This window comes from Esox lucius, chromosome 15, assembly GCF_011004845.1.
Source record: "Esox lucius isolate fEsoLuc1 chromosome 15, fEsoLuc1.pri, whole genome shotgun sequence".
NCBI classification, from domain to species: domain Eukaryota; kingdom Metazoa; phylum Chordata; class Actinopteri; order Esociformes; family Esocidae; genus Esox; species Esox lucius.
Window position 1 is genome coordinate 27,882,210 of NC_047583.1, and position 21,148 is coordinate 27,903,357.

Genomic DNA, 21,148 nt, shown 5'->3' on the forward strand with positions numbered 1-21,148 from the left:
GTTGTAACACAAAAAAAAAGCCCAAGTTGGGTTGAGAGTCAATGGAGATGGTGAACCCAACCAAAGTACCAGTCATGTATTAACCGACTCCAGACACTGACCACAGACACCCTTTGGTGAGGGACAGTTTGTGATAAGAATATTAGCCAAATTGGTAGAAATGGAGAATAATTAAGATGGAGAACAATGAATGTTTTAGAATTTCTGGTCCGTATTCTCCAGTATATTTTTTACAGCCTTACTCTTTGTAACCCCAGAGACTAAGAAGCATCAGTGATGTACATTGATGGACAATACTGTTATTGAAAAGAGCTGCTATCAAATTATAAAGGCACTTTCTTGAAAAACGACATGCAAATAATACAGCTTGGACTGGTGTGTTACTGGAAGATTTTTAAAGGAGAAAGGCATCTAACAAAAACAGGGGGTGAATAAGGGGAGGCAGACAGACACAGAAAGCCTGGGTTATTATCTCAATCATTGAGCGAAATAATAGCACAACAAAAAGGCTTGGTGTGGCACAGCCGGGTCTAGTTAAAGACACAGCGATGGCAGAGTCGGCTAATCGACTAAGCTCTCCCCATCTTCACCAGTGACCCAGAACAGCCATCTTCCTCATACCACGAGCCCCCCAAAGTGACAGCATTGCAAGTACATTAAACACTCATACATATTTGCCATCATTATGCTAAATGGCAAGCTATTTTCTTTTTTTCACTTTCATAAGGTTTGAGCCATTACATTTGAGCTTAAATGAATCTCCCCGTGCATTTGTTTTTATTTGTGAAATTTTATCTCAGTATTATGCAATATTTGATTAGGTCATCTGTACACTACAGATCATTTAATAAACGATATAAAATCCTATATGTTTTGAAGTTATTTTTAACATATGGTGCAGTCCATAAGTATTGGAACAGCGACACAAGGTTTGTTTTGGCACTGTACTGCAGCCTCCCTCCATTTTAGGGGACCAAAAGTAAATGGACAAATTTGCATAATCTTAAATGAACTTCATATTTAATACATGGTTGCACATCCATTGGCTTTAATGATCGCCGGAAGTCTATAACGCATAAACATCACCAAGTGGATGCCTTCTCTGGTGATTCTCTGCCAGTCCTGTACTTCTCTTCCTGTTTGTTTTGGGTCATTCTGCCTTCAGTCTTTTTAATTCAGGTTGTGATATTCACTTGGCCAGTCAAGATAACATTTTCCATCCCTGAAATGCTCATTGCTTGCTTCAGCCTTATGTTTGGTGACACAGTCCTGCTAAAAGGTGGAGTAAAGTGCTGTCCACTGTGTTTTGAGGCATTATAAGCATAGCCGTATCAGTTCAGCCAGGAAACCCGAGTGGCAATTGGCCAACGTTCAGCTGACGTCGTATTGCTCCAATCACAATATCAGATTTCATACTTGTCTATTCAATCGTCAGGTACTAGCATCCGGGCGCAAATCCATCCACCACTCCTGCCTCTAGCTCTGGTTCCTGTTTCCTTTTGTGGGGAGGATCAGTACTGCCTTTATTGCTAATTGCCTATGGTGATTGCTATAAATACGGTGTGATGTTGGTAGTATCGTATACACGATCATGTGATTACAGTGAGTTACCCCAGAGGATTGACCCTGCTGTGCATAGTAAAGGGTTGTCTGAACAGATAAGATGTTTCACTAAGCTTCAAATTCCACCTATTATCAATGAAGAAAAGTGGGCAGGGTTCAGTGGCAGTTAAGCGGCTACGCCAGTTCCTTTTTTTCAAGACACTTTCCTCTTGCCATCACTCTGGTGCATGTTACTATGTTACTTGTCCAAAACACCAGGTTAATTTTTATTGTTTAGGCCATCCTCATATTGAGGCTAACTACTGTTCTTGAACTTTGCAATCCAGCCTCTGTAGTTTGTTTGGCACATCCATGCCAACTGCACCTCGTGGAGAATGTCCTTGATCTGACAGACTGTTCTTAGTTATTTTGCTTCATAATGGTGATCAGTCTCATTGTCATACACTGTAGAGGATTTCCATGGCAGACTGAGTGTTTTGCCATTACTGAGCTAACCAATGTAGATTTTTGAAAGTTTAATGTTTTGGCTCTATCTGTGATCAATTTATTCTTATCATAATGTCCAGTTTGACTTACGTTGGCACGTCTTTGATCATCACGTTATAACCGACTCCAAATTCAAATGCAAAGCCTGAAATGAAGGTTAGATATTGAAATCTCTATGGTGCATGAACTGATAGTGCAAACATTCCTGCCTAAAAAGAGACAGCTGTGATGCAAATTAACCAGACCTGTGTCACCGTCCAAATACATATGGACTTCACTCAGGGGGGTAGGTTTGATTTCGAATGTGAAGGGGACAAACACTAAACACTGGCGTAGCGTGGTGATGCTGGGCCGGGCTGCAAGCCGTCCTACGTGGATCCCCGATCCTGAGGTCTGACTATGATAACCACATAGAAACAACAATATGAAATAAAATTACAAAAAACATTTTTAGAGAGGTCAAGCACGGGCCCCTCACCCACTGTGGGCCCTGGTGCAACCGCACCCCGGATAGCTACGCCAATGGGGATTTTTTTTTTTTTTGCAAATACCCCTGGGTTTTGGAATGGGAAGGCCAACAATCTCATATAGGTGTGAAAGTTGGGTGTCCACATAGTTTTGGGCATATTCTGTATGTGCACTGATGGACACAACATCTCATTGATTCTGCTACAACAAACACACAAAATACAGCCTTCTTCCATTTAATTTAATATTACTTAGTTAACATATTTTCTATGATGTGTGCTCTTAGTGATGAGCTACTACAGACCTCTCTATTTCAATGTGTTTAGCTGATATGTGATCTACATTTTGCCAGTACTGTATTTGAATTTCACAACCGCACCTCCAAAGCTCCACCACTCTCATGCATGACACTAGTTGACTCAACATCTTTCTGGTTCTGCTAATAAATATGAAAATTCAAGATATGGGCTAAACATTTTATTCCCAAGCTGTCTGATCCTGATATGACAAGGACCTTCTCACATCACCCTCTGACCCTGCTAAAATGCAGGGCATAATATGACATGACTGCAGAATCAGATGTCAATGTTTGATCTTTAAGACCCACATTATGTTGAAATGTCAAATGCAGCTACTTATGTAGGGAACTACAACGTTAGCCAATTAGCCAAGATCAACTATTAAGCTAGTTAGTTAGTTATATATTCTAATGTCTCATAGCTAGCTAGCTGTACCACTCTGTCTTTGCATAAAGAAACGCCCGTTTGTCTAACTTCAGTCTTTTCTTGGCTGGTGTCATACGGTGCTAGCTGTGAGTGAGGTGAACCTGGTGTAATGTAGACGGTTTGCTAGCTAACGAAATAACGTTTGCTGGCAAGCTAATATATATTTTGCAACTATCAATATCATTCATATATAACGTTAGCCTAACTACACCTTACCGGTTTTTGAAAAACACTGATAAGATGAATATCTACCTTATTCATACGTTACGGGAGGTAATTAGCTAGAGGTAATGGCAGCTAGGTTACCAAACTTTCATGTCTTAGAGACAGCAGTTGCTAGGTGCAACCGTAGCCTCTAATACGGTAACCAGACCTATCCAGCAACTACTGTACCTCAAGCAAAGTGCCTGAGTGTGGTCCTAAAGCCAGTCTAATTAGAATTACGCAATTTCTTACCGTACTGCCACTGCAACGTTATGGAGCTTTTCTTATAATAAGAGTTGTGTTGTTAAAAAGCGGGGTAGGACAAAATGCTATTTTCAAAAAGTGTGTGTGGGGGGGGGGGGGGGGGGGGTCATGTCCCACTCATGTATAATGAAACCTACGCCCCTGCCTTCACTGTATCCTCCATTTCATCACTATGCTCTTTATAAGACATCTCCTCCCTCCACTGGCCCCATTGATTTTCAGTGACAATAACTCACTGCAGGCCTTTTGTTAGTGCAAACACGCCGCGGGACGTTTCCTTCAAGAGAGATCAGCCGAAATGCACGTGATATTTGTTAACCACCTGTAACATTTGAACTATTCTTGATCCCATCAACATTTCCTGGCACACAGGATGACAGAAAAGTAAGGTGCCTTCCCACAGTTGTGTGGGTTTCCTTTTAATCACAGGAACAGTTGTAGCTACTTCATCGTGCCAAGTGTTCTACCAGTGTTTTTCCCTACTTAACATTCAGTATAGGTAGATAATGATGAAGCCTGGGAGCCAAAATGAGGACGTTACTCAAAGGCACCAGGACGTGAGTAAGGACTGTAATTGAGAATATTGTCCTTTGTAGATTGATATTGTTCAACCGTATGTTTGTTGGTGGAAAATATTCAATCTTGCACTTGTTAATGGACATTGTTTAACCATTAGTTTAGTTTTTGTTTATGTAGTCATCTTTTGTAGTACTTCTATCTTCAAGTCAGTAATTAAGTCATTGGAGTGGCTGCACATCCGTCTTATCGCTGACCTTTAGAGATAAATATTTCACTAAACATCCTCTGCATATGAGCTCGTCACGTCCTGTGCCTTCATTTATGCGCTGTACTCTATTTACAGTATAGGCTGATTGCACATTGTCCCCCCTGAACTTATCTTCTGAATTCCTCCTCCCCTTCATATTCATTGTGCCGCTCTCATGTCATCCACCTAATAAGGTACGTTCTGTATCTAAACGTCTTTGGAAAGCTCACAGAGAATACAGATATCTTTATCAATATTTTTCATTAGACTGAAGAGCAACATTATAAGTGCAACGTGCAAACGGCGCCATTTTCTAAAGCCTTCATGAAAAGAATGTTCACCTCATGTCTTGAGGGCGTGGTGCTGCATGTCTGTGGTGGGGGGGTCATTGTTAATACATGTCCGCTCATTCCCATACCCTGCTTTTACTTACAACGTTAGAACATTAAAGGAATTCAGTGCTGGGAGACCCCCTAGCACTAAGGCATGAGATGCTGCTGCTGGAATGAAACACTGTTATTATATAAATACCGGTGCACTTTTGACTCCAGGAAGTTACTTCCTGAGGTGCAAGCCTTAGTCATTCAGTAGCTGGTTTGACCAGGGTTCAAAGTGACCATCCGACCCTTTTTTTCTTCTTTGCATTTCCCCCTTTTATCACTCCTGTTACACGTTCCTGCGCACACGTGTGCTCATGCATACAGGTTTTCCCATCTAATTTTAAGTTGGATATCTCCCTCCTTGACGTGTCCGGGGGTTCATTTTCACCTTGACCAACGCTACAGTACAGTTGTCCATCTGCCAGACATCCAGCTCAGTTTCCAGAGGCGAGATGATACGCTTTATTAAAAAGTGTGATAAAAAAATATTAAGAGTAGAGCTAGAGGAAAGACTGTTAACATACATGCAGCCAATTTGTACATGGATAAATACAGCCTCTGAGTAGCCATTGTATGTATGTTGTATGTTTGAATTAGAACTGCCCGTTTATACTCTGTGTATTCTGCACGATCTGAATCCACAGAGGAGCTAGCAACTGCAGTACAGTAGCAAAACAATTCATCTGACAACCTTCCAGAACAATTAGAGTTAAATGACAATAACAGCATTCTACATGGAAGGGGAGAAAAATGAAAGATGCGAAGGTTCTGCCAATCAAAATTGCTTGTTGTATTCCAGGGCGGAACTGGAAATAAAAGGACAGCATTTGGAATTAAAAGATTAAAACAAAAGCTCCCTTGTTGGTGTTCTGTAACAGCGTAGCCACAATCGCTTTTAACTTTCTGTCTGCTTCTTATGCAGAAAACATTGCAATTACATTTTACCCATGAGAGGGGATGTGGCAAAACACAGGCCCGAGAGAGGCGATTAATATTCATTTTTGGGAGCTGGGCCACGTTGAGCTGTACACTGACAGCGATAGAGCCACTTGTTTCCTCATTGGTCCTGTGCATTTCAGTAGCATGACCCAGAGGAAAAACAAGGATGTACTTTCTTGACACCAGTGGTCCCTGGCTGTCCCTCCTTGCTGTTGAATCTTTTTTAATTTAAATGTGAACATCCCAGAAATATACGCCACTACAATGCCCCCCCCCCTACACACCCACCCCCGGAGAAATCTCCAACTCCCCTGTGCTTCTGTAACTCCTAATTTATTTCGAGAGTCTGTGTGATTAGACAAACCCTCGTAAATTACTGTATCACACAAAATAATTATAATTAAATTAATATTGGATGTAATAATTACTTTGTGGATTCACATTTTTCATACACACAGCTGCTTTGTTGCTTAAACCATTAGGATTTGTCTGCCACAATTAACGTTGTCTCTAATGAGATTTCTGAGTGAGTGAGTGCGTGTGTGCATGAGCGTGTGTGTGTTTGTCTGTATTAAAACTGAAAATGTATGCGTGTATTTCACAGTACCTTATTATCCATTGCTTTTATTATAGCCTCAGAAGTGTGCAATTTAGCTTAAAAAAGAACATGAACTTTAATAAGCAGATGAGAAGTTCTCATTTTTAATTGCTTGAATTTGAAGGATCTATGCCACGTCACAGATGGTCTACTACTCTAAATCTCACCTGTAAGTTAATGTTTGTGAAGAACATGGAGATTTCTCTGGAATGTGTCACGACACTGACTAATCTTACAATCATGACTGGTCATTTAGTTCACAAACATTTATACCATTGTTTAATCCGAGAATGTGTGTCATTTTCCTTTCTTTGTTGACTACACTCTTTAAAACAAAACAAATTGTAACGAATAACGCTGCAGGCTCTGGAGGCAAGTTCTCAAAGAAAGGTTTTAATAAACGAATACTCCAGCGAACACAAAACACTCCTTGGAGCGATATAACGACTAGGCAACGGGATAAACAACTGAGACAGAGTGACCTGGGTTCTGACCGAAACAATACTCAACAATGAATCTGTGACAGAGGTGTTCCTAAAATAGGAAAACAAACGTAACAGGTGCACTCAGTAAACAGGAGACGACAATCGTGGCAACTGGGAAACTGCGGGACGGGGCGTGGTGTGCTGGGAACCGGAGGACTGTGCTCGTTACGGTACTGGTGTGACAGACGTGACACAAATCTCCAACTAAGCATGCTTAAAGAATATTCTCAATGTCCCCATTGTTGTCCCCATTCTCAAAGTCCCCATTGAGTCCCCATTGTTGTAAGTGTTGTTATGGATAATCATACTTTCAACAACATACAAAATACTTACTTAACCTTTAGTTTGAATCAAGTCAGTCCTTAAGGGTACATTCAAGTTTAGTCCAAGTCCAATGTGGAACCATGAGTCGAATCATGATTCCCTGTGGCTAAATTAAAGTGGAGTCCATGTCCAATGTGGAATCATGAGTCGAATCATGATTCCCTGTGGCTAAATTAAAGTGGAGTCCATGTCCAATGTGGAATCATGAGTCGAGTGATGTCTCTCTACATGTAAGTCAGAATTCTGGGTTATGGTGGAAGAAAATAATGTAGCGCTGATGTATCCTTTGAATGGTTAGGGCTGAAGTCAAGATTATTTTCCTGAGACACCTGTCTGAATAAGATGACATGCAGTGCACAGTGGAACATGCCATAATTTTGCGAGGCGACAAAATTAGAAGGACCACTTTTTCATAGGGAAAGGCAGTTTTGTAGGTCAGCATTTTACCATGGAAAAATTAACTACAAGGGTGTTACCGGTTTGCTAAGATAGAGCTCCACATCGAGTCAGTTGCCCAGGGTTCCCTATGGATGAACCGGAAATAAAACATTTATTTAACCCGCAGGTTTTTTATAACTGTTCGCTTTTCTAAACTAAATCTATGCAGGTAGGTCGGGTTAAGGAGGAGAAAAAAGTTGGGTGGTTCTCTAAGCTACTGGTAACAAAGATTTGCTTGCGTGATGTGTATGATTAGTGCTGTGGAACATGCCTGTTTGATTGGTTAGATGAACACTAGGTAAAAACTGCCTATAAGATTTTCCCTAAAAATGTAGTTTGACTTGAGTCCAACTTGCATCCGAATATCTGACTTGTGTACTGCACTACAACTGACTCTCAACAAACTAGCTGTTGATAAGCAACTGATACCTAAGTTAAGGTTGGGCTTAAGTGAAAATAATAGTTAGGGTAAAGGTTAAGATAAGGCTTATTGTTAGGGTAAAGTTTGGGCTAAATAATTATTTGAAATGTTACTGACAGTCTTTAAATGGTCTTAGAGCACCTACAGATTTTCAAGGCTCAAAAATAAAGTGTAGCCAAAACAAATGTCTTGATGCTTTCTGTTTCCTTTTGACACATTTGAGGACCCCTGAAGCCTTTTAGTGAACTATAAGATAACCCCATCCATTTGTAACCAACTCAGTAAGTGTCCGTGTTGTCCTCTGTGTACTCAAGCTGGCAGGTGAAGCTCTTTCTCTTCCCTCTAACCCTCCCAAACAAGGGACAGTCTGCCTCTAACAGACAGCGACGCTCTTCAGCCTGCTAGCTCTGTCTGTCACTATAGATGGAAGGCTTCCTTCGTTATCTGCCGGGGTAATTGGTGTCGTGTTTGGCTAAGAGATTAGAGGGTTGAAACTCTTTGTGTGGTCTTGCAGATTGAACAAACAGCCACCAGTAAGGAACCCTTGTCCAAAAACCACAAGGCTTGCCGAGCCGCATTTCTTTCTGTGTGATGATAGCTGGTAAGAACAGGATCCAGATGGACTTCTGCAGGTGATAATTGTGGCAGTGCTGATGGTTGGTTGAGATTTGACCACCTCAGCTCATTCCAAACTCATACAATCCCTGCGTGCCCTGGATCCGTCTAATCTTGAAATATGTCAGTATGTTCTCCAGACAGAGGAATATAAAATGATTTATAAATGATTTATAAAAGACTATGTTCATAAACATGCTTGCTCAATGAGTGATAATGTGTCCGCGGGAGTCTTGACGTCGTCTTAACCAAGGCATTCACTGAGATAGTGAGAACTGATTTCTACAGATTAATAATTGCTTTTACAAAACGAGCGGGGTGAAATGCGGCAGGGCACATTGTAATGCAAGTTGAGTTAAGCAATGCTAATGATGCTAACGCATCCTTTGCCCCTGCCCCTTTCTCATTCTGACACGTTAGCCTCTACTGCATTCATCGGGTGTCTGAATGCGCCTCTCTGTGTGTGGCTGGGCCTGGCCTGGTCTTGTGTGGTTTGCTGTTATTCACCAGTGACAGCCTGGATTTCAACAGCCCGTACTTCTCTCCCCTTCCTACTCTGAGTGCAGTACACCCATCGCCAGTCTGGGCACTCTCTGGGCTTTCTCCCACATACAGCCAGTCACAATGCCCCAGCCAACCCAGAGGATTATTAAGACACATTTCCATCCTAACCCATTGAATATCCTCTCGTCTCCCTGTATAATTTTTCTCTCTCTCTCTTTTCCCTCTCGTTCTCTTGTTCTTTTTTCCTCAGAGCTCTCCAAAGAGTGGCGAACTGCAGCGATAGTGACTGCAGGATGCTCTCTTGTCATGACAGTTCCAATCAACGTGGCCAAGCCAGGGGATCATGTTTGATATTGTCAGATGGCCTGGAAAATTAAAAACCCAATTAAAGAAGCGGTCTGGGGGTCAGCTCTTCTGCATATCAAAAGCTCTTCTCTGGCTATTCAACCCAAATGATATCCGTTAACAGCTCACTTTTCCTGGGCTTCAACAGCATTGCACTTAGGGAAGAATTACATGCTTTCCCCACGTCTCTAATCGCCACACCTCAACCTCTTTGCCATCCGAAGAGTATAAATGTCACACTCAGATTTTTATAATTTGACCCTATTTTTTACTGTCCGGTGAAACACAAAGGAGCAGCATAGGTGGAATTAATTCCAAAAAGGATGAACTGAGAACAGAAAAAAGTGTTTATTCATAATTTACATGTGAACATAAGTCAAATTCCCCTTTAATCCACGACGCACTACATTTTCTACATATTTATCTTTCTCCTTTGAAAAATAACCACTAACCAAATCTCTCATCATCTCCCATCTTTTTTCCCCCTGCGTTACCCATGATTCATTAATTCTGGTACAGTGGTGGGGAAGGAAGGACAGAGAGGAATGGGCAGCCAAGCTTAATGGTATTCGTCTCGGGCCAGGCTATTAATATTCAACCTAATGTTTCTGATAACAGGGCTGGAGGCCGTGAGGAGCTTGCCTCGCAGGCCAGACAGCCTTATTAAGCAGCTGGAGTGGAAGAATACTCAACGCTCCTTGTGGAGGATAAAACGGAGAACACCACTCATGCTACAACCGCATAGACTACTACTACCACAATACACTTTTCTGCTTCCTGTTCATTGAGACTTTAGGCTACATTAGGGTGTTTACATTGAAATGTTCCAGTGGCATGTTTCTCTGTTTCTGCCTTTTTCAAATTTAATAGATTACACAGAGGTCTGCTAGGTTTTAACGAGTCAGGTATCTTTATGGTGTGAATCATTGTGTGAATGAGCATGAAGAAGATGATAATTGACAAGTATGATCATACAAGCTGAAGAATTATTTTTCCTCAGGGTATAAACATTGCCTTAATATTTTATCCAGTCAGACTTTGTTTTTTGAGCAGGCAAGTAACAGGTCGAAAGGTTTGGGTCCTTTAGCTCCATCTCATCTACATGTAATTATTTGATAATACACATTATCAGACTATTTCAGTAATGACATCCTTCCAGCCGCCCTCTCTCGCCTCGCTCCCAAATGTCCGGGTACATTCATACATTCTCCCCCGTTGATATTTCTAATGACAATGTTAGAAAATGCTTTTGGTCTCCCCAGAAACAATACATAGTAACGTCAACACTAAGAAGAAAAAGAGGAAAAATACTGAACAATTTCCTAACGTGGTGGGCGATGGGGTGAATAGGACATGAAGCCATTTTTCTGTGGTGGTGGTGGTGGATATTTTTCTGTCAGTGTGACGGTCGGGGAGTTGTGAGGGAGGGCTAAGTGAGTGGAAGCTAAAGGCTGGTGCTGCACAGGAGACGGGGGTGACGGCTCACCTGTCAGACCGGCTCTCAGCCCTGGAATAAGACCTGCTTTAATTCTCCTGCTAATTCAAAGATCCAAACCTAGGAGAGATGGAAACATTTCTCTTCACCCCCCCCCCCCCCCCTCTTACTTATTTAAAAGGGATGTAGTTTATTTTTCGCCCACCATCTTTTACATGTACCTAGGTGTTGCATTTACAACACCCATCCCCCCCCCACCCCAATGCCCCGTATTTGCCTGCAATGCAGAGACGGAGTGATGGAAAGACGATGAACACGGAAATAAAGAGAGAGAGAGAGTGAGGGAAAAGGGGAGATAGAGGCTGAGAGAGGGAGAAAGGAGCCCTGTTGACAGAAGCAAGTGTCTGACAGTACGTTGATTGCGGGACCAGACATGAGCCTCGTTTAAACAAATTTCTTGAATAAATAAAGACGATCTGAGAAACTGCTGTGTGGCAGAATCACGAGTAAACTTTCACAATTTGATCATGTCAACCAAAAACAGTCATTTCTTCCCTCGAAAGGTAAAACTCAGATTCAATTGAACTCCTCTTGGACCTTAATTGATATGGGCAAAATATTATTAATACAAGACGACAATTCTTCATAACTTATTTATGATTCTGATTCACTGTGCGCATGACGTGCACTTACGTACACGTGAGGGTGTGTGGATGCATATGGGTGTGTGTGTTTCAGCCAGTGTTGCAGTGACGGGGTTAAGAGAAATATGGTGGGATCCGTTTTTTTATGGTGTCTACTGTTAATTCTCCCTGTAATATTTTGTGATAGAACACACCCCGTGGAAGAGCAGGCAGCACTTTCCCTTGTGTGGCACCACCAATCTATTCCTTAAACTTGGACCGTACTGGTCAAGCTAAGTAAATGACTGCAGCAGAATGTGAGTCATTTTATGTAAATGTACTGTGTTAATGTTCTGCGTCGAGCTGTCGGCAACCGACTGGTTTCCTCTTCCATCAGTCACCACCAGTAAGAAAAATGCCCTTTAAATTCTCCAAGACGAGACCAATCTACTTCTTTCTCACCATTCTCTGTCTGCGTGTATACAATAATAAACATTCACCAAATCTGACTGTTTTGCTCGAGGCTAGCGCAGTTGTGGGAGTTTTATAATAACAGTCAAGGGGATATTTAAGAAGCACGAGCACGGTGATGTCAGCGCAGATATATCCAGATTGAGGATGGGTATTATTGTGGAGTTGTGGCATTCTGAGCCCTCACTTTAAACACACCTAGTTTTTTGTTCACTCTTTTTAACGGTTTGTTTATTCTGCTGTTGCAGCGCCACCGTATTTTAACGACAACAAGCTTCAAGTTCAAATACAACACACTGTATTGACAATTAATTCCAATATTTTATTAAATTACAGCAGCATGGCCTAGGGTGGTCCGGTTACCTATCCTAATGTGCACGCATTGATGCAGTGCGGGTTAGAATTCAGCCCATAGCTCTTTAAGCAAGAGCTCTCCTCTATCTTTCAGAACTGTCTCTATCCAAAAGTAATGCAAAAAATAATGCCCCTTAAGACTTAGATGCCCTATCCCTCCTATTGCTAGGACAATTTATGGAGTCGCAGACCAGCCAGAGATTTACACCTGATTTTAGTTTCGGTGATCTATGAAATTAAGAAGTCTTGCATTTCATTAAATCCTGGCTAATGAGCTGACTGGCTCTCCCCAAAGAGAGGTTGATGGAGTGTCCTATGCCAGGGAACATACATTAGCGCTGTAGGGTTAAATGCTGGAACTAACTCATGTTCCAACAAAGGACTCTATCTAGCAGTTAAATTAACAGACATAAATAGCGTCAGATCTGTTCAGGTTTTGTTTTTGCGGGCCGTAGTGAGAATGCTCTCGATATTCTCCAGTCTCTCAAGATTTTGTTTTGGGCATGCTCCTTTGTTATCGCTTTCTCGAATCGTAACATATTCGAGTCAGCCGACAACAAAGTCAATGACATTTGTATTTGGTGACGGATATAAGGACAAACGGTTTATCTGATTTCTGCATTTCTTTGTTTCTTTCTGCCTTTGGGTAGTGACTTTTTCCATTGAGGGGATTTTGAGAGAAGAGTAACCGTAGAGATAATAGGTTTGATACATACTCTGCCAAAAATGACAGTGTTAATGACGTGCCTAGGAGGCTCATGCATTTTGTTCGAGGCATTTCCAACATATTAGTATAATTACTGATGATGTGAAAACTAACTGAATTTTCTCTCGTGAGTTCATTTGAGCTCTGTTAAATTACACAGCCACACGCACGGTAGCCAGAGAGGGAAAGAAAATTACCCAGGCTTCCAGACAGGGTTCATGCCTGATTTGATCATAGTTGCTAATTGGATGATCATTTTCATAAAGCCTTTCAAAAGGCTGACACTTTCTGTTCTTCACGGCTTTCTTTTTCATGCCTTTTTTTGTCGGTGGATCACGAGTGAGTGAGTAAAGCCGTGCGGGCGACAGTGTGGGGGAGTTGGCAGAAATGCCAGGTATTTTAAGGCTAGAAGTCCACAGGTGTAATCGACTCATTCTCCATTCGTTCTTGTGGCTCTAATTAGCGGTTCCCCCCGGAGCCATAACAAGGGCACCAACAAGAGAAGCTTTCTCCCAATATGAGTCTGAATGGATACCTGCAGGGGGAGATTTCTGCACTGTCCCTTATCCTGTCAGGCACACTAGGTAGAGCTGCACTGGGTTTAATGAAATCCAAAACAACACTGAACTCTGTTTGTTTGTGTATGTGTGTGTGTGTGTGTGTGTGTCCTCCAAGACTGTACTGTGTGTGTCCTTCAAAACAAGACTGAAATGTTGGTGTTTGTGCATGTGCATTTGTCCTTCAAATCAAGACCCAACGCTGTGTGTCTGTCTGTCTGTCTGTGTGTGTGTGTGTGTGTGTGTGTGTGTGTGTACATGTGAGTCCTCTAAAACAAGACTGAACTCTGTTTTTTTGTGTGTGTGTGTGTGTGTATGTATGTGAGTTCCTCCAAAACAAAACTGAGTGTGTGTGTTCCCGCCCATTTATATGTGAGACCATCTTAAGTTAGACAGGTACTGTTAATGTAAATCCAGTCTCATGCACTGTGGGCAAGTCCAATAATTCAAGCCAAACCACTCACATGAACCCGGCCCAAAGTATCCAATTCTTAATGTCGTACGGTCTTAATGTTACTCTATGTACTGACTGAGACATAGTTCAGCTGATAAGTAGACACCCTGGAAAAGGATATATATGTCCAATGGTCCCTGCTGCACGCAGACCGAGAGGTCAGTGTTCTCCCATTACAGCTTCAGGGGTAACGTACGACTGGGTCACACTTAGGTCACAGGGCATGATTGTGACATGAGCGGCCGGTCGAACACGCGTCACCTCGCGTGACTTCTCCAAAACACCCACCGCCGCGCTTCCCAGGACCCTCACGCCTCTCTCACGGACTGGGTGACACACAGGTACACTGACACCCGTGTGGGAGAGTGAGAGAAAATGTCAGGCCACGTACAGTTAGAGAATGTTTGGGGGGAAAAGGGGGGTGGGGTGGCAGAGACGAAGGTGGGAGGGAGGCACAGATGTGCCAAGGCCCCAGGCGAGCCGAGTCATTAAGGTGACAGTACAGGGTAAACGGCTCTAGAGGTTCTGTCAGGATACTGGGTAGAGGGGTCGTGGCAGAAAGACTGGCACGGAACTAGCTGGCTGCTTGGGTGAAAAAGGGGAACATCTGGACATGCCCCCCCCTCCCCCCGCCTCACAGAGGAGGGCGTCTCATTTACATCCTGCACAGGGGTTCCCATCATCCCAGCATCCTAAGGACCGGGGGGACCACGGGGGGACCTCTTGACATTCCGGGGACGTACTATCGTGTTTCTTTGCCGGGATGTCCCCGTGTGTTAAGTCCCAGCGGACAAGCCAAATGGCACCACCGTATGGAGAGAATAGCATGGTAACCAAATGAAACACTTCAATGGGATTACGTTCTCAAACAGGAAACAGCACCACCCTTATAGTGCTGTGTCTTCGAAGTATTTTGTTTTACTCAGCTAGTGGTGGATATCTGGGAGTATCCGTTGAGGCCTGGATTAGGGGTTTGGGCCTGAAGTGTGGGTACAAATCCAATAATCTTTACATATATAGCACTGCTTGAAAGTATGTGAACCCTACAGGTATGGTCATTATTTTGTGGAAAGTATTAAAATGAACTATAAAATCCATTAGCAGCAATAACTTGGAATAAATGTTTCCTATATTGGTCTCTGGCATCTTTTCTGAGCCCAGTCCTCCTTATAATGACATTTGAGGGGTTTCTGGCATGTACTGCATGCTTCAGGTCTTGCCACATCATCTCAATTGGATTGAGGTAAAAACTTTGACTCGGCCAATCCAAAACACGGATCTTGAATACTTTGTGTTGTTGGAAGAGCCATGTTTGACTCAGCTTTAGCTCCCTGACTAATTTCCTGATGTTCTGTTCAAGAATCTCCTGGTATATCTCTGAGGTTATAGTTCCCTTAATAATGTGCAGTCGACCAGGTCCTGATGAGGAAAAGCAGCCCCAGATCTTGACATTCACACCACCATGCTTGACTGTTGAGAAGATTATTTTGGTGGTAGTTGGGTTTTTGCCAAACATAGTGTTTTTATTGTGACCAAAATTTTGATATGGACTCATATATCCAGACAATGGACTTCCAGAAAGCCTGCAGGTTTCCAGGTGGTTTCTGGCAAAGTTAAGACAAGCTGTTTGTACTTTTTTGTCCGCAGAGGCTCTTTTCTAGAATCCCTCCCATGTATGCTGTTTGGATTCAGGGTTCTTCTTATTGTTGAAGCATGCACAGTAACCTGAGATGCAGCAAGGGAGATCTGCAAATCTCCAGATGTTATGTTTCGGTTGGCATTTACCTGATTTATTATATTTCCTGAGGCTCTTGGGGATATTTTGGAAGGGCGTCCACTTCTAAGCTGAGTTGCTGTCATGATAAATGCTCTCCTTTTGTAATTTATTTGCCTCAAAGTGGACAGATGGAGGTCAAATCTTTTTGAGATTGTTGTATAGCATTCCCAAGACTGATGTGCTCTCATTACACTCTTCCTGATGTCCTCTGAGATCTCCTTACCTCTCGGCATGGTATGCTTTGCATTCATCTGTATGGGCAACACCAAACTGATCAGGTTTCTTTTTTTGTGAGTCATGCCCAAACTCTTTCCTTAAGGTTGTTCTTTTCACAGGTTCATTTGGTAACCAATTATTTACTCACCTGATTCTACTTACCCACTGGATTTTACCAATGCAACTTGAAGTTCAATTATTTTTGCACCTGCACAAATTCCTTTTTATTTTAGTTTTTCTGCTACATCCATGATTTATTCTACACTAACATATGGAATTGGTAACTATGAAACTTGTGTCAGTTCATGGTGAACAACAATTTTTAATTGCACAAGGGTTTCATATACTTTCAAGTAGCATGTAAGTATTGAAGTGAGCTGATTTTCTGTTGTAGTTTTTCTCACCTAATTTGCCTTGGACTTGTCTCATCGCAGACTCTCCATAGCAAAATATGGGGAGCCGAAGATGAAGAAGTGGGTCCTTGGATGTTCAGCCGGGGAATATGGTTAAGGAGATCGCATTCCCTGGCCGGCAACCCGAATTGAGCTCACGGGCACGTGGCCTAATGTAAGGAGTTCCCGTAGTACAGAGTTGCCAGAGGGCAGCAACACAAGACGATCCCGTCAAACAACCACCTCTTCACCGCCAGTGGCGCTGTGCCAATTGATTCCACCATTTGCAAGACCCCCAGTCACTGTCAGAATGCCACGACCAGGTTTCTAACTCTTGGCTGAGGTGGCACAGCTTTTACAGAACAATATATTATGATTTCTTTTCTGAATAGCCAAGACTAAATAATTAAATTTTTTCCTAAGAAACATTTTCCTTCATGCAGTAGCAGTCCTTATCAGTAGCAAACTGGGGAACAAAATTCAAGTGCTAAGTATCGACCATCTGGCTCCAACCCAAGCTAGCGTGCCACAGAACAATTGCATTCATTAGGTTAATTTATCATGGTGGTAAGCTCAATTTACTTTTGCCAGTGTCGAGCCTTGCTCATTAAGATTCCGCCTGCCGTTTCCTCAGGCCTTCTCGTGATCATCATTTACACACAGTTCATGCATTTCAGACCAGATAGGAAGCACTCTAGGGTTATCTGCCAGACCTAAACTGTTTAAATAAAGGAAGTAAAAAGAAGGGAGGGATTATGGTGGCAAACGAGATAGGGGAGGGGGGACAAGGGGGGGTGTTGGGGGCTATCTTAAGAAAGAAAAGAAAAAAAAGACCTACAGCTTCCAGTCGACAGAATGGATTGTGCTGGGTCGGTGGTTGTGGTGGAGGGAGAAAGAGAGTGAAGGAAGGAGATGGAGGCACGTGACTGAATGTATTCTGATGGCTGAACGGCAGATGTCTCGCACGGAGCTCCTTTGTTGCTTGAACAGCAGGGCCTCGTACTTCCACGGGCTCTCTTCACACTGCATTCATTTGCCTGCCAGCTGCCAATTTGGGGAGGAGAGAGAGACTCCCAAATCCACTCCCTTCGTCGGCATGTCTCAGAGAGAAGCTGCCGTCCTCATCCCCTCTGCGGACCAGCACAATTAGTGATCTGCATAAATACCCTCACCTCCACATGCTTGCTCTCTCGAACAAAGAGAGCGGGCTCTGGCTTTGTCTTTTCGGCTACTTCCAAACGAGGTGCTGCGGACGGGCCAGAGGTCCGTGTTCTACGGTCCCAGATTATATCTATTTGTATTTACAGCGATTTGCAGCTAGGAGGAACACATCTGGACTCTTGTTGTACCGTTCCAAATCGACTGGGTGGTCAAACACAACGACCGATATGTTCAACTTGTGCCGTTAAACTGCCTGTACCCCTCGGAAATGAGATGTGAAGCCACGCGCACACACAAACACACATACAGGCACTCAAATTTCATGACCACAGGCGGAGAAACTTCTGAATTGTGAACTCTCATTATCCTTTCAGGTGATGGTCTCTATAGAAGCCCACTCTCATTGTGCACACAAAGCCCTTGGTTCATTAACGCCTGGGTGGAAAACACGTTCCCAGCCCTCTGTTGAGTATACCAGGGCTGCAGCAGGCAGATCTGTAGCCCCTCTTTAACTAGCCTGTCTCGCTGTGTTAACACTCAGGTCACTTACTGCACACCGCTATAGACCACCTGTATGCCTGGGACCTGACTGAGAACCAAATCACATCGCACTTTCACCCCCGTCCGTATCTCCCTGCTCATGGACTTGAGGAGGAGTTACCTCAGGCGAATGAAACCACGTGGCTTTCCCAGACACACGGTTACGACTCTCTTCGCCGATCCCACTTGCACTTTTGCTCTTCAACAGTGATTCACAAGCTTTGTTTAGTTTTACTTTAACTCTTTTGACTTTTGCATTTTCTATTTTGCTGTTATACCAATTTTCATAGGCATGTTTGATGTAGGAGGTGTGGTGGTTTGTGGGTATTCATAAACCCATTATAGGGCCTTGTGGTTAATCGAGATACTGCAGCACTCCACATAAGAGGAGATAATCAATGTAATGATAGGCTACCACTGACTTTCCTAAATGGTTCTCATTTGTTACAGAACAAAGGCAAGGAGATTAATTCCCTTTCCCCTCATCTCCTAATGTCATTTCACAGAGCAGGGATGAGAATGAGAATATTCCATTTTGCAGAGTTGGGAAGAATGATAAAAAAGTTTTTTGATTAAGGCAGGGGGCTGTTCTATTTCATTCGGATTCAGTAGAGGCGCGAAAAAGAAGAAGAGGATTAATCTTAAGGCTGTCTTTTTAATGCCTACACGCTCCTCCTGTCTGCCAGTTAGAGGGCCGCCTCGTGGATAATGGTATGTCCGTCAGCCAGGGGCTCAGGCCCACACTGGGATTTTCTTGGGGATAATACAAAGCATAGGGACAATTGATGATTGATAATGTACATTTTTAGAGTAGCGATAGCCGCGGAGGCCATTGTGAAGAAGATGGTTTTAGCCCTATCTACAACTGCTGTGTTGGACTGTGACAGCTAAAGCTTCGCCATTGTTCTTCATTTTATAAATAGTGCTAGCACAATGAGTTTAGGGAGCTTTATGTTTGAAAGATATACACCAGATCGGGTGAGAAGTTGCAGGAATAACTGAGTTCCCCTTTGATGTTTGTGGAATAAAATCACATCATCAATGGAGGATTTCATAACTATGTAGTGTACCTACTTGCTGATAGTAATTTGAACCTTGGAATGGTTTTGCTAACAAAGTTGTATGGGACTCCAGTCATGTGAGCAGCAGCTGTCTGTGTAAGCTGGAGGATTCATAGTGGGACGCCATCCATCAGTGGTTCAATTTGATATTTAATTTAGACTTTTATGAGCCTTAGATGTAGAGGCATGTCATCTCTCACTGGTAGCCAAGGCTTGCTCTCCAAAGGGAAGGGGTATAAATTCCTGTCATCCATGCAACACAATCAAACCAAAGACTCAGGAGATTTACAGCTGTCTTCACATGGTGGTGGACACTGGTACAGATCTCTACCCATAAGGTCATGTGGCTTGATCCAAACACTTTTCTTTGGACATCAGCGATGAAAAGGAGCTGCTTGTTGGTTTGATTTTTGCTACCATATCAAATGTTTTATGAAAAAAATGAATATCGATATGCCTGTATGTATCACAGTGATGTCATCACGTTATATCAAAGAGCTGCCTGTTTGCTGATTCTTAAGGCTACCTCTTTCTTTGTTTATGCTAACTTTGGATAGTAAATCAAGGTTAGGGTAAGGGTTAGAGTCAGACTAAAGGTTAGAGTTAGTGTTAGTATATAGTTCATTGAAAGTGTATTATTGCTATTTAAGGTTTGGGTGAGGTTTAGAATGAGTGTAGAGTGTTAGGTCAGGGAAAGGGATAGGTTTAGGATCTGGATTAAGGTTAGCGTCAAAGTTAGTAGACAGGTAAATAAAATAATTATTTATAATAATTCAACTGATAGTCTGAAGATCTACAGATTGACTCTCCAAATAAAGTGTTACTTTGTAAAGTAAAGTGGTGATTTGTTGGGAGGGAAGGCTGTGCTTTGGTGATTTGTTGGGAGGGAAGGCTGTGCGTTGATGATTTGTTGGAAGGGAAGGGTTTGCTTTGGTGATTTGTTGGGAGGGAAGGCTGTGCTTTGGTGATTTGTTGGGAGGGAAGGCTATGCTTTGGTGATTTGTTGGGAGGGAAGGCTGTGCATTGATGATTTGTTGGGAGGGAAGGCTGTGCTTTGGTGATTTGTTGGGAGGGAAGGCTGTGCTTTGGTGATTTGTTGGGAGGGAAGGCTGTGCTTTGGTGATTTGTTGGGAGGGAAGGCTGTGCTTTGGTGATTTGTTGGGAGGGAAGGCTGTGCTTTTGTGAATTGTTGGGATATCTAACCAACATAGGTTATTGTCTTGAAGTGTCTTGTATAGGACAAATAGTGCTGGTGTCAGACAGATTAGAACAGGTAGCATAAAAAGGAATTTGATACTACGTTACACTTTTCACACTTACAATACAGTACATTGGAAATGTATTCATACCCCTAATCAATTCACTAATTTTGCTGAACTACAAATTATACATTTAAATGCAGTTCTGTTTGTTATTTTACACTGCTAAATGGTACATTTCCTTCTGAATCTTTTGCGAATTGTTCATATACACTCACCTAAAGGATTATTAGGAACATCAGACTAATACTGTGTTTGATCCCCTTTCGCCTTCAGAACTGCCTTAATTCTACTTGGCATTGATTCAACAAGGTGCTGAAAGCATTCTTTAGAAATGTTGGCCCATATTGATAGGATAGCATCTTGCAGTTGATGGAGATTTGTGGGATGCACATCCAGGGCACGAAGCTCCCGTTCCACCACATCCCAAAGATGCTCTATTGGGTTGAGATCTGGTGACTGTGGGGGCCATTTTAGTACAGTGAACTCATTGTCATGTTCAAGAAACCAATTTGAAATGATTCAAGCTTTGTGACATGGTGCATTATCCTGCTGGAAGTAGCCATCAGAGGATGGGTACATGGTGGTCATAAAGGGATGGACAGGGTCAGAAACAA